Raw genomic sequence first — 8,275 nt, 5'->3', positions numbered from 1 at the left:
TTCGTGGTTGGATTGCCAACAACTCCGTCAAAGAAGAATGCAATTTGGGTGGTTGTGGACCGATTAACCAAATCGGCATATTTTATACCGATCCGACAAGAGTATACAGTTGAGAGATTGACACAGATCTATGTGAATCAAATCGTCTGATTACACGGAGTGCCGAGTGAGATTATCTCTGACAGAGATCCTCGCTTTACTTCGAGACTGTGGAATGCTATACAGGATGCATTGGGAACGAAGTTGAAGATGAGTACAGCATATCACCCACAGATAGATGGACAGTCGGAACGGACTATTCAAATGCTCGAGGATATGTTGAGAGCGTGTATTCTAGATTGGAGAATTCCGTGGGACCGACATCTAATGTTGTGCGAATTTGCGTACAACAACAATTTTCATGCCAGTATCGGTATGCCACCTTACGCGGCACTGTATGGACGACCTTGTAAGACACCACTATGTTGGATGGAAATCGGAGAACGACGAAACTTTGGGTCTGAAATTGTAGAGGAAACGACTGAGGCTATCCGAAATATCAAGGTTAACCTGAAAGTCGCCCAAGACCGTCAGAAGTCCTACGCAGATAAACGGAGACGGGATTTCCAACTGGAAGTGGGCGATCAAGTATTCCTTTACATACAGGCGATTAAAGGACACGCAAGGTTCGGTAAAATGGGGAAGCTCAAGCCTCGTTATATTGGGTCGTATCCAGTAATTGGGAAAGTGGGAGCAGTGGCGTATCGAGTGGAGTTATCGGCAGAACTCGGCAACATACATGATGTATTCCACGTGTCCATGTTACGAAAATACGTGGCAGATCCATCCCACATCTTACGGTCCCCCAAGAGATTGAGGTTACCCATAATGTTCACTTTCGTGATAAGCCGCTACAAATCGTGGACTACAAGACGAAGCAGTTGCGGAATAAGGAGATTCCCTTAGTCAAAGTCTTGTGGCGGAGTCAAGGAGTCTCCGAAATGACGTGGGAACATGAGAAAGAGATGCGCGATCATTACCCCCATCTATTTGGTACGTAACTTTCAACTTAAGTACGTTTGAATTCGAGGACGAATTCACTTTAAGGGGGTAGATTGTAACAACCCAGTTTTCAAAAAAAAACCTCGGACCGTCCGTTCCGGAGAGCCCAGAATGGACGGACCACGCAGGAGCGGAACATCTGTTCCAGACAGTCCCGGAACGGACGGACCAGACTGTCGGCAGTGACCAAAGTCGCGATTTTCGTCCGGACCCGACCTGAAAGCGATGTTTACCCACCATTGTCGACCAAAAACCCGATTTTTTAACCCTATGTGCCCTAAACTCAATTATTTCGCTCTGAATCAGGAATTTTCGCTACAAATCGCCCCAAAATCCGAGTTTTCTCTTAATCATTCTCTCTCTCCATTCTCTCTAACTTCAACTCCGAAATTCTCTGTCAAATTCGAAGGATTCGCACCCAATTCGGCTTCAACAAACCAAGAGGAGCATCACCGAGCTTCCAATCCCTCACCAACGCGTGAATTTAACCCAAGGTGAGTGAATTTGAGTTTAATTCGGAAGTCTGTTGACATGGGGTTTTGGGTTTTGAGTGATTTCGTGCAAAATTGATGTTTGATTCGTGCTCAACCTACAATTTTATGAGTTTTAGTGTATTATCCATAGTGAATCGTGCATGTTTAAGTGATTTTGATGAAATCCAAAGACTAGAACGTCTGGTCTGAGGTCAGACCGTCCGTTCTAGGTCTGTAGGAGAAATACGGAAGTCCAGAGGTTGAAGACGAAGTCCAGACCGTCCATTCTGGACAGTCCGGAACGTCCGTTCCGCACTACCAGACCGTCCGGTCTAGACGAGACGGAACGTCCGCTCCGAACCGACTGGACCGGTCGGTCTAGGGACTAGACCGATCGGTCTGAAAGAAAAAAGAGTAACGGAACCTTAAAAAAAATTCACCATGTGGAAAATTAAAAAACTTGACAAGACGAACCTAATATTACCCCGGCTCAAATTGTGAAAAATGTAAAATATACCGAAAATACGGGCCAGACCGGACCCCACGTAGTCTGGACCCAAAATGAGTAACAGGTAAGGTTAAAAACCACGGAATGAATCGAACTGGTTTTCTGGGCGGACCGAGACCAGGTAAGTCGCACCGAAGTACAATACGGTAGTATGAATGGAGACACTCAAAGAAAATATAAAAATAAATATAAAAGACTACGCAAGCGTAAATGCATGTATAGTAAATAAACTATATAAATGCATGTGACTGGGGTAGCTGGCATGGCACTAGCGTTAATTCGGAAGGGTTCGGATTAACGTTTAGCGCGTGATTGTAGAAACGGGCGTTTGTGAATGATTGCACGATGATTGCGAGATTGCGTCCCATCCATGGGCCATCCGATCCGGGTCAGATGTAACCCATATGGTATGATTGTGAATGTGGCAATGATATAATCGCGCCAACGTCCGAACGATAGGATGGTTATGGGCACCCCGATGACTTGCGTAGATATCCGATTGTAGTCGGTACTATTGCGTGACGAGGAACACACGGTTCTTGGAACCGCGCCAACATTTCCGTTAGCGACGGAGCGGACCCCGGGATATGAGTATCCCGAGGATAAGGGCATCACACATACCTGAGATTCGGGTAAATTGGGGTCTCCCGAGGAGGTGGTACGGACTTACTCTGTCAGGTTCGGGCCCGAACCTGACAAGTATTTCCGCGGCGGATGGTCGGCGAGGGAGAGTAGCAGCGATAGACTCTCTCAGGACTTACTCTGTCAGGTTCGGGCCCGAACCTGACAAGTATTTCCGCGGCGGATGGTCGGCGAGGGAGAGTAGCAGCGATAGACTCTCTCATTATAGTCGATGGCGTCGGTTGTAGCCGACGTCTGGTGAGCTCCGGTATTGAGAGATGACATCAATGCCGGAGTTGGGTGACACGCCTAGTATCGAGAGGTGACATCGATGCTAGGGTGGGGTGATGTGTTCGGGAGGAGAAAAATATATTTATGTCGGATCCGAGTGGTTGCGGAGTAGATGGATTCCGAGGATAGAGGTGGTTGTGTTATGTACATGGGGAGTACATTACCTACGCATGGTGCGTGTAGAGACGATTTGACGGACTCTGTCTTTCGACTTGTCGTATGGACTTGATTGTGATTGTTGCATGTTTATCTTGATTCCATGCTTCATTCCTATTTATTAATATACTAGTATATATAAATGTATTTGCTTTCCCTGGCACCATGAGAATAGAACTCCGGGTTACGCCTGAGTTCACTCTCTAGGCAATTAGCTTAGGACGTTGTTACGCAACGTTTCAGGTCGCGAGCAGCCGTAGCCGAGGGGCGGACGTCAGAGACTTGGACGACCTGTCGTTTGATCATGTATAATTATTTCCTTTGGTACATTTACGCTTTCGGGGAAAAACGGTTTTGTGTGTTGTCCGTGGTAGACTTTTACGGTTTGTAATAATTTCATCACTACCACTGGTTATGTATAATTATCTCTGGGATAATGTACCGTATATGTATGTATGAATGTTTTCCTTCCGCTAACTCTGAAAAGAAAAGTTTTAAATTCCCGCGGATTTTAAGAAACTGAGTTTTTATTTTAGTTGTCCATGTGACACAACTCGTATTGCGGGATGCGGGTTTCGGGCGTTACAATCTTGTCTAAGCGAATAGAAGAAAGAGGAGTTCTGTTGAGTTCCCTCACCTCGGTCTAAACGATGAACCCGAAAGATCTGCTCTAATCCTTGGTCCCAGGTTCAACAATCTCAAGATTTCCTTCACCTATAATTATTTAATATACAATAATCTTAATTATAATTATACCCACTTAAATCATCATCATTTTTTTTTGGAACTATAGAATCGAAAAGATCTAATACGTAATATGGAGAGAAAGAGAATAATAGGAACTATAATAATAACGATAGCAATAATAATAATGATGATTATAATAATAATAATAATAATAATAATAATAATAATAATAATAATTAGAGGAAGAAGAAGAAGTATGGTGAAGATGATGATGATGATGATGATATTTAATAATAATAATAATAATAATAATAATAATAATAATAATAATAATAATAATAATAATAATATAAAAGAATAAAATAAAGAAGAAGTGCACACATGTGAGAGAGAGGTGACGAGAGAGAGGGAGTAATATCTGTAACAATGCGTATCAGAGAGAGAAAAATAGAGAGGGAGAAGAGTGATGACGGTAGAAAAGAAAATAGGGTTTATAAGAAGAGAAAGAAGAAAAACAAAACCTAATAAAAATTAAAATTTTAACTCTTATTTTTTTCTAGTTTTTTAATTTATCCTTACTTTTATTTTGTGTACAAAAACCTTTTCAAAATTAACAGATTTTTCTTGAACTATTAGATTTATCAATTACATCCCCAAACTATATTATTATTTTTTTTTTCGAATTGCATACGTTATAATTCCACCACCCTTAAAAGATGAATTTATCCTGAATTCTAGAACGACTTAATATAGTATGTAGGGATTTTTTTTCTTACCAAAAAGGTGGGGATAACGAGTCTTCATGTCATCTTCCAATTCCCAAGTTGCATCTCCTCCTTTGTGGTGTGTCCATGTGACCTTTACTAGAGGAATTCCTCTTCGTCTCAGTTGTTTAATCTTCCGTTCAACAATCTCGATAGGTTCTTCTTCATAAGTCCCATTCGATTTTAACTCAAGCGGTTGATAATCAATAATGTGATCAGGGTCAGGATGGTACTTCCGAAGCATGGACACGTGAAACACATCATGAACTTGTGCCAACTCGGGGGGTAAGGAAACCTTATAAGTCATTGCTCCTATCTTACTCAATACCTTGAAAGGTCCAATGAATCTGGGTTTTAGTTTTCTTGTCATTCCGAAGCGTGCTTTTCCTTTAGTTGCTTGTACTTTGAGAAATACTTCGTCATTCTCTTGAAAAGTTATGTCACGTCTATGTTTATCCGCGTAACTTTTCTGTCTATCCTGTGGTGCCTTCATCTATTTCTGGATTACCTTAATCTTGTCTGTGGTTTCTTCCACTATATCAGGACCCAACAATCGTCTTTCTCCAACTTCTGTCCAACAGAGAGGTGTCTTGCAAGGTCTTCCATATAACGCCTCAAAGGGTGACATCCCGATACTTGAATGAAAACTGTTATTGTAGGCAAATTCCACAAGTGGTAAATGACAATCCCATTCTTCTCCCCAATCCAATACACATGCACGTAACATATCCTCTAGCGTTTGTATCGTTCTCTCTGATTGTCCATCGGTCTGGGGATGATAAGTTGTACTCAATCGTACCTTAGTGCCCATAGTCTCTTGTAAACTGTTCCAAAATCTCGAAGTAAATCGTGGATCTCTGTCCGAAACGATACTAATAGGGATTCCATGAAGTCTTACCACCTCTTCTATGTAGACATGTGCTAAACGAGGCATTGAGAATGTCTTTTTAATCGCGATAAAATGTGCAGACTTAGTTAAACGGTCCACAATAACCCATATCCATCATTTCCTTTTGGTGTCCTTGGAAACCCAACTACAAAATCCATCGTCACCAAGTCCCATTATCACTGAGGTATCGATAACGACTGTAGTTTTCCTGCAGGTACTTGGTGCTCGGCTTTAACTAGCTGACACGTTAGACAATGAGTAACAAACTTTGCAATATCCTTTTTCATGCCATGCCAAAGAAAGTACTGTTTCAAATTCCTATACATCTTTGTAGTACCTGGATGTATGGAATATCGCGTATCATGCGCCTTTTTCAATAACTCTTTCCTCAATTCTTCATCTTTAGGCACATAAGCACGACCTCTCAATAGTATCAACCCATCATATGAAGTGGAATACCCAACCCTTGTAAAATCTTTGGGCTTTCCCATCAATTCTTTCGTCTTTTCATCTGTTTCTTGAGCCATCTTCACATTTTCCACCAACTATTCCATCTTATAGCACTAGTTTCCAATCCATCTCGATTCTCCTGAGCTGATATATGCATTAAACTCAGTTGAGTTGTTAGATCACTTGCCAATCTCAAAGTGGATAACTCAACTTTCTTTCTACTTAAGGCATCTGCAACTACATTAGCTTTGCCGGGATGATAGGCAATATCCACATCGTAATCTGCCACTAATTTCATCCACCTGCGTTGTCTCAAATTTAGTTCCTTTTGAGAGAACACATACTTGAGACTTTTATGGTCAGTGTATACTTGAATCTTTTCCCCGTACAAGTAAGATCTCCAAATCTTCAGTGCAAAAATCACAGCTGCAAGTTCTAAATCGTGAGTAGGGTAGTTTTCTTCATGTTTTCGCAGTTGGCGTGATGCATACGCAATAACGCGGTCTTCTTGCATCAACACACATCCTAACCCTTGGTGAGAGGCATCACTATACACCACAAACGGTTTTTCGGGCTTTGGTAATGCCAAAATAGGAGCTGATGTCAATCGCTTCTACAACTCTTCAAAACTTGTCTCGCATTTTCCATCACATTCAAACTTCACACCCTTTCCCGTCAATCTCGTCAATGGCTTAGATAGGTTGGCAAAACCCTTTACGAACTTTCTGTAATACCCAGCCAATCCGAGGAAGCTTCGAATCTCTATAGCATTAGACGGTCTCACCCAATCAACTATAGTTGTCACTTTGGATGGATCTACTTTCACTCCTTCCGCAGACACCACATGCCCCAAAAATCCTACCTCTTGCATCCAAAAGTCACACTTACTCAGCTTTGCATATAGCTTTTCTCTCCTTAAGCGTTCCAACACCTTCTCCAAATGTATCATATGGTCTTCACGAGATTTGGAATACACAAGGATGTCATCAATGAAGATGATAACAAACTCGTCCAAATAATCCCTAAATGTCGTGTTCATCAACTCCATAAAAACTGCAGATGCATTAATAAGTCCAAACGGCATGACAACAAATTCAAAATGTCCATACCTTATTCTGAAAGCAGTTATCTTTATATCATCATCTAGAACATGTATCTGGTGGTAACCTGATCGTAAATCAATCGTCGAAAACCAACTAGCACCTTGAAGTTGGTCCAATAGCTTATCAATTCTTAGAAGTGGATATTTGTTCTTTATTGTTACCTGATTCAGTCCTCAATAATCGATACATAATCTCATACTCTCATCTTTCTTCTTAACAAATAGTACAGGAGCACCCCAAGGAGAAGTACTAGGCCTTATAAAACCTTTTCCAATCAACTCCACCGATTGCTTCTTTGACTCAGTCATTTCTGAAGCAGCCATACGATAAGAGACTCTAGAGATAGGTTCAACTCCATGTTTCAACTCAATAGGAAAAGATATCTCTCTCAGAGGAGGTATCCCATGTAGATCTTCCGGGAAAACATCAGGAAAATCTTTAACAATCGGTATATCTTCTAGTTTACTTGATGTTTCCGGTCCGTTTAATTCTATGACCGCCAAATATGCATCACTCCCTTGTTGAATTAGCCGGTTTACCCGTACTGCTGAAATAAAAGGTAAATTTGAAGTCTTTCTTGCACCCTCAAACTCTAGTACCAAGGATCCCTCTTGTTCAAAATGAACTCTACCTCTCTTACAATCCAGGTGAACTCGATGACTTGATAACCAATCCATGCCCAGAATCACATCGTATCCCTTGATTGGTACCACTATCAGATCAACAGGTAATTCATGTATGCCAATCAGGACCGATACGTCACGAATCATTCCTTTCGATTCCATTTCCTCTCCACCAGGTGTATGGACCAATATTCTACCACTATTAATATCAGGTGCAATCTTCATGCGATTTACGTGTGTGGGCGAAACAAAACTATGTGTCGCCCCTGTATCAAAAAGGGTATGAGTTTGTTCACCTCCAATACTCAACATACCTAAGAGAATAAATGATATGACCAATGAATTACACCCATAACTGATTAACAACACCTAATTTGAAATTAGTCTTAACTAGACATATTTGTTACGATTTCCTATTATATTTAAATGAAATATCGGCATACCTATAATTGTTGTCGTTTCTTCTTCCTCTTGCTCTTCAGTTCCTAGAGCATAGACTCTAGGCTTCACCGCTGGTCTCTTAGCAGTTGGTTGTTGATGAACTGGTCTTTGTTCAATCCTCTTAGGTGCTTCTCTTTTTAACTAGGGACAATCGCTCTTATAATATCCCGCCCTTCCACAGTGGTAACAAGTGATCTGGAGTAATCTACACTCGCCAAAGTGACGTCT

The 8,275-nt window shown here is 41.3% G+C and overlaps 1 pseudogene; it reads right to left on the bottom strand.

Moving 5' to 3' along the window:
- Nucleotides 1-4,907: 4,907 nt before the first annotated feature.
- Nucleotides 4,908-8,275, bottom strand: part of LOC109116236 — a 3,913-nt pseudogene continuing 545 nt past the window's right edge.

Source organism: Tarenaya hassleriana, unplaced genomic scaffold (genome assembly GCF_000463585.1).
Source record: "Tarenaya hassleriana unplaced genomic scaffold, ASM46358v1 Cleome87, whole genome shotgun sequence".
Lineage (NCBI taxonomy): Eukaryota > Viridiplantae > Streptophyta > Magnoliopsida > Brassicales > Cleomaceae > Tarenaya > Tarenaya hassleriana.
Note: the sequence above shows the minus strand (reverse complement) of the source record. Positions and strands in the feature narration are given on the sequence as shown.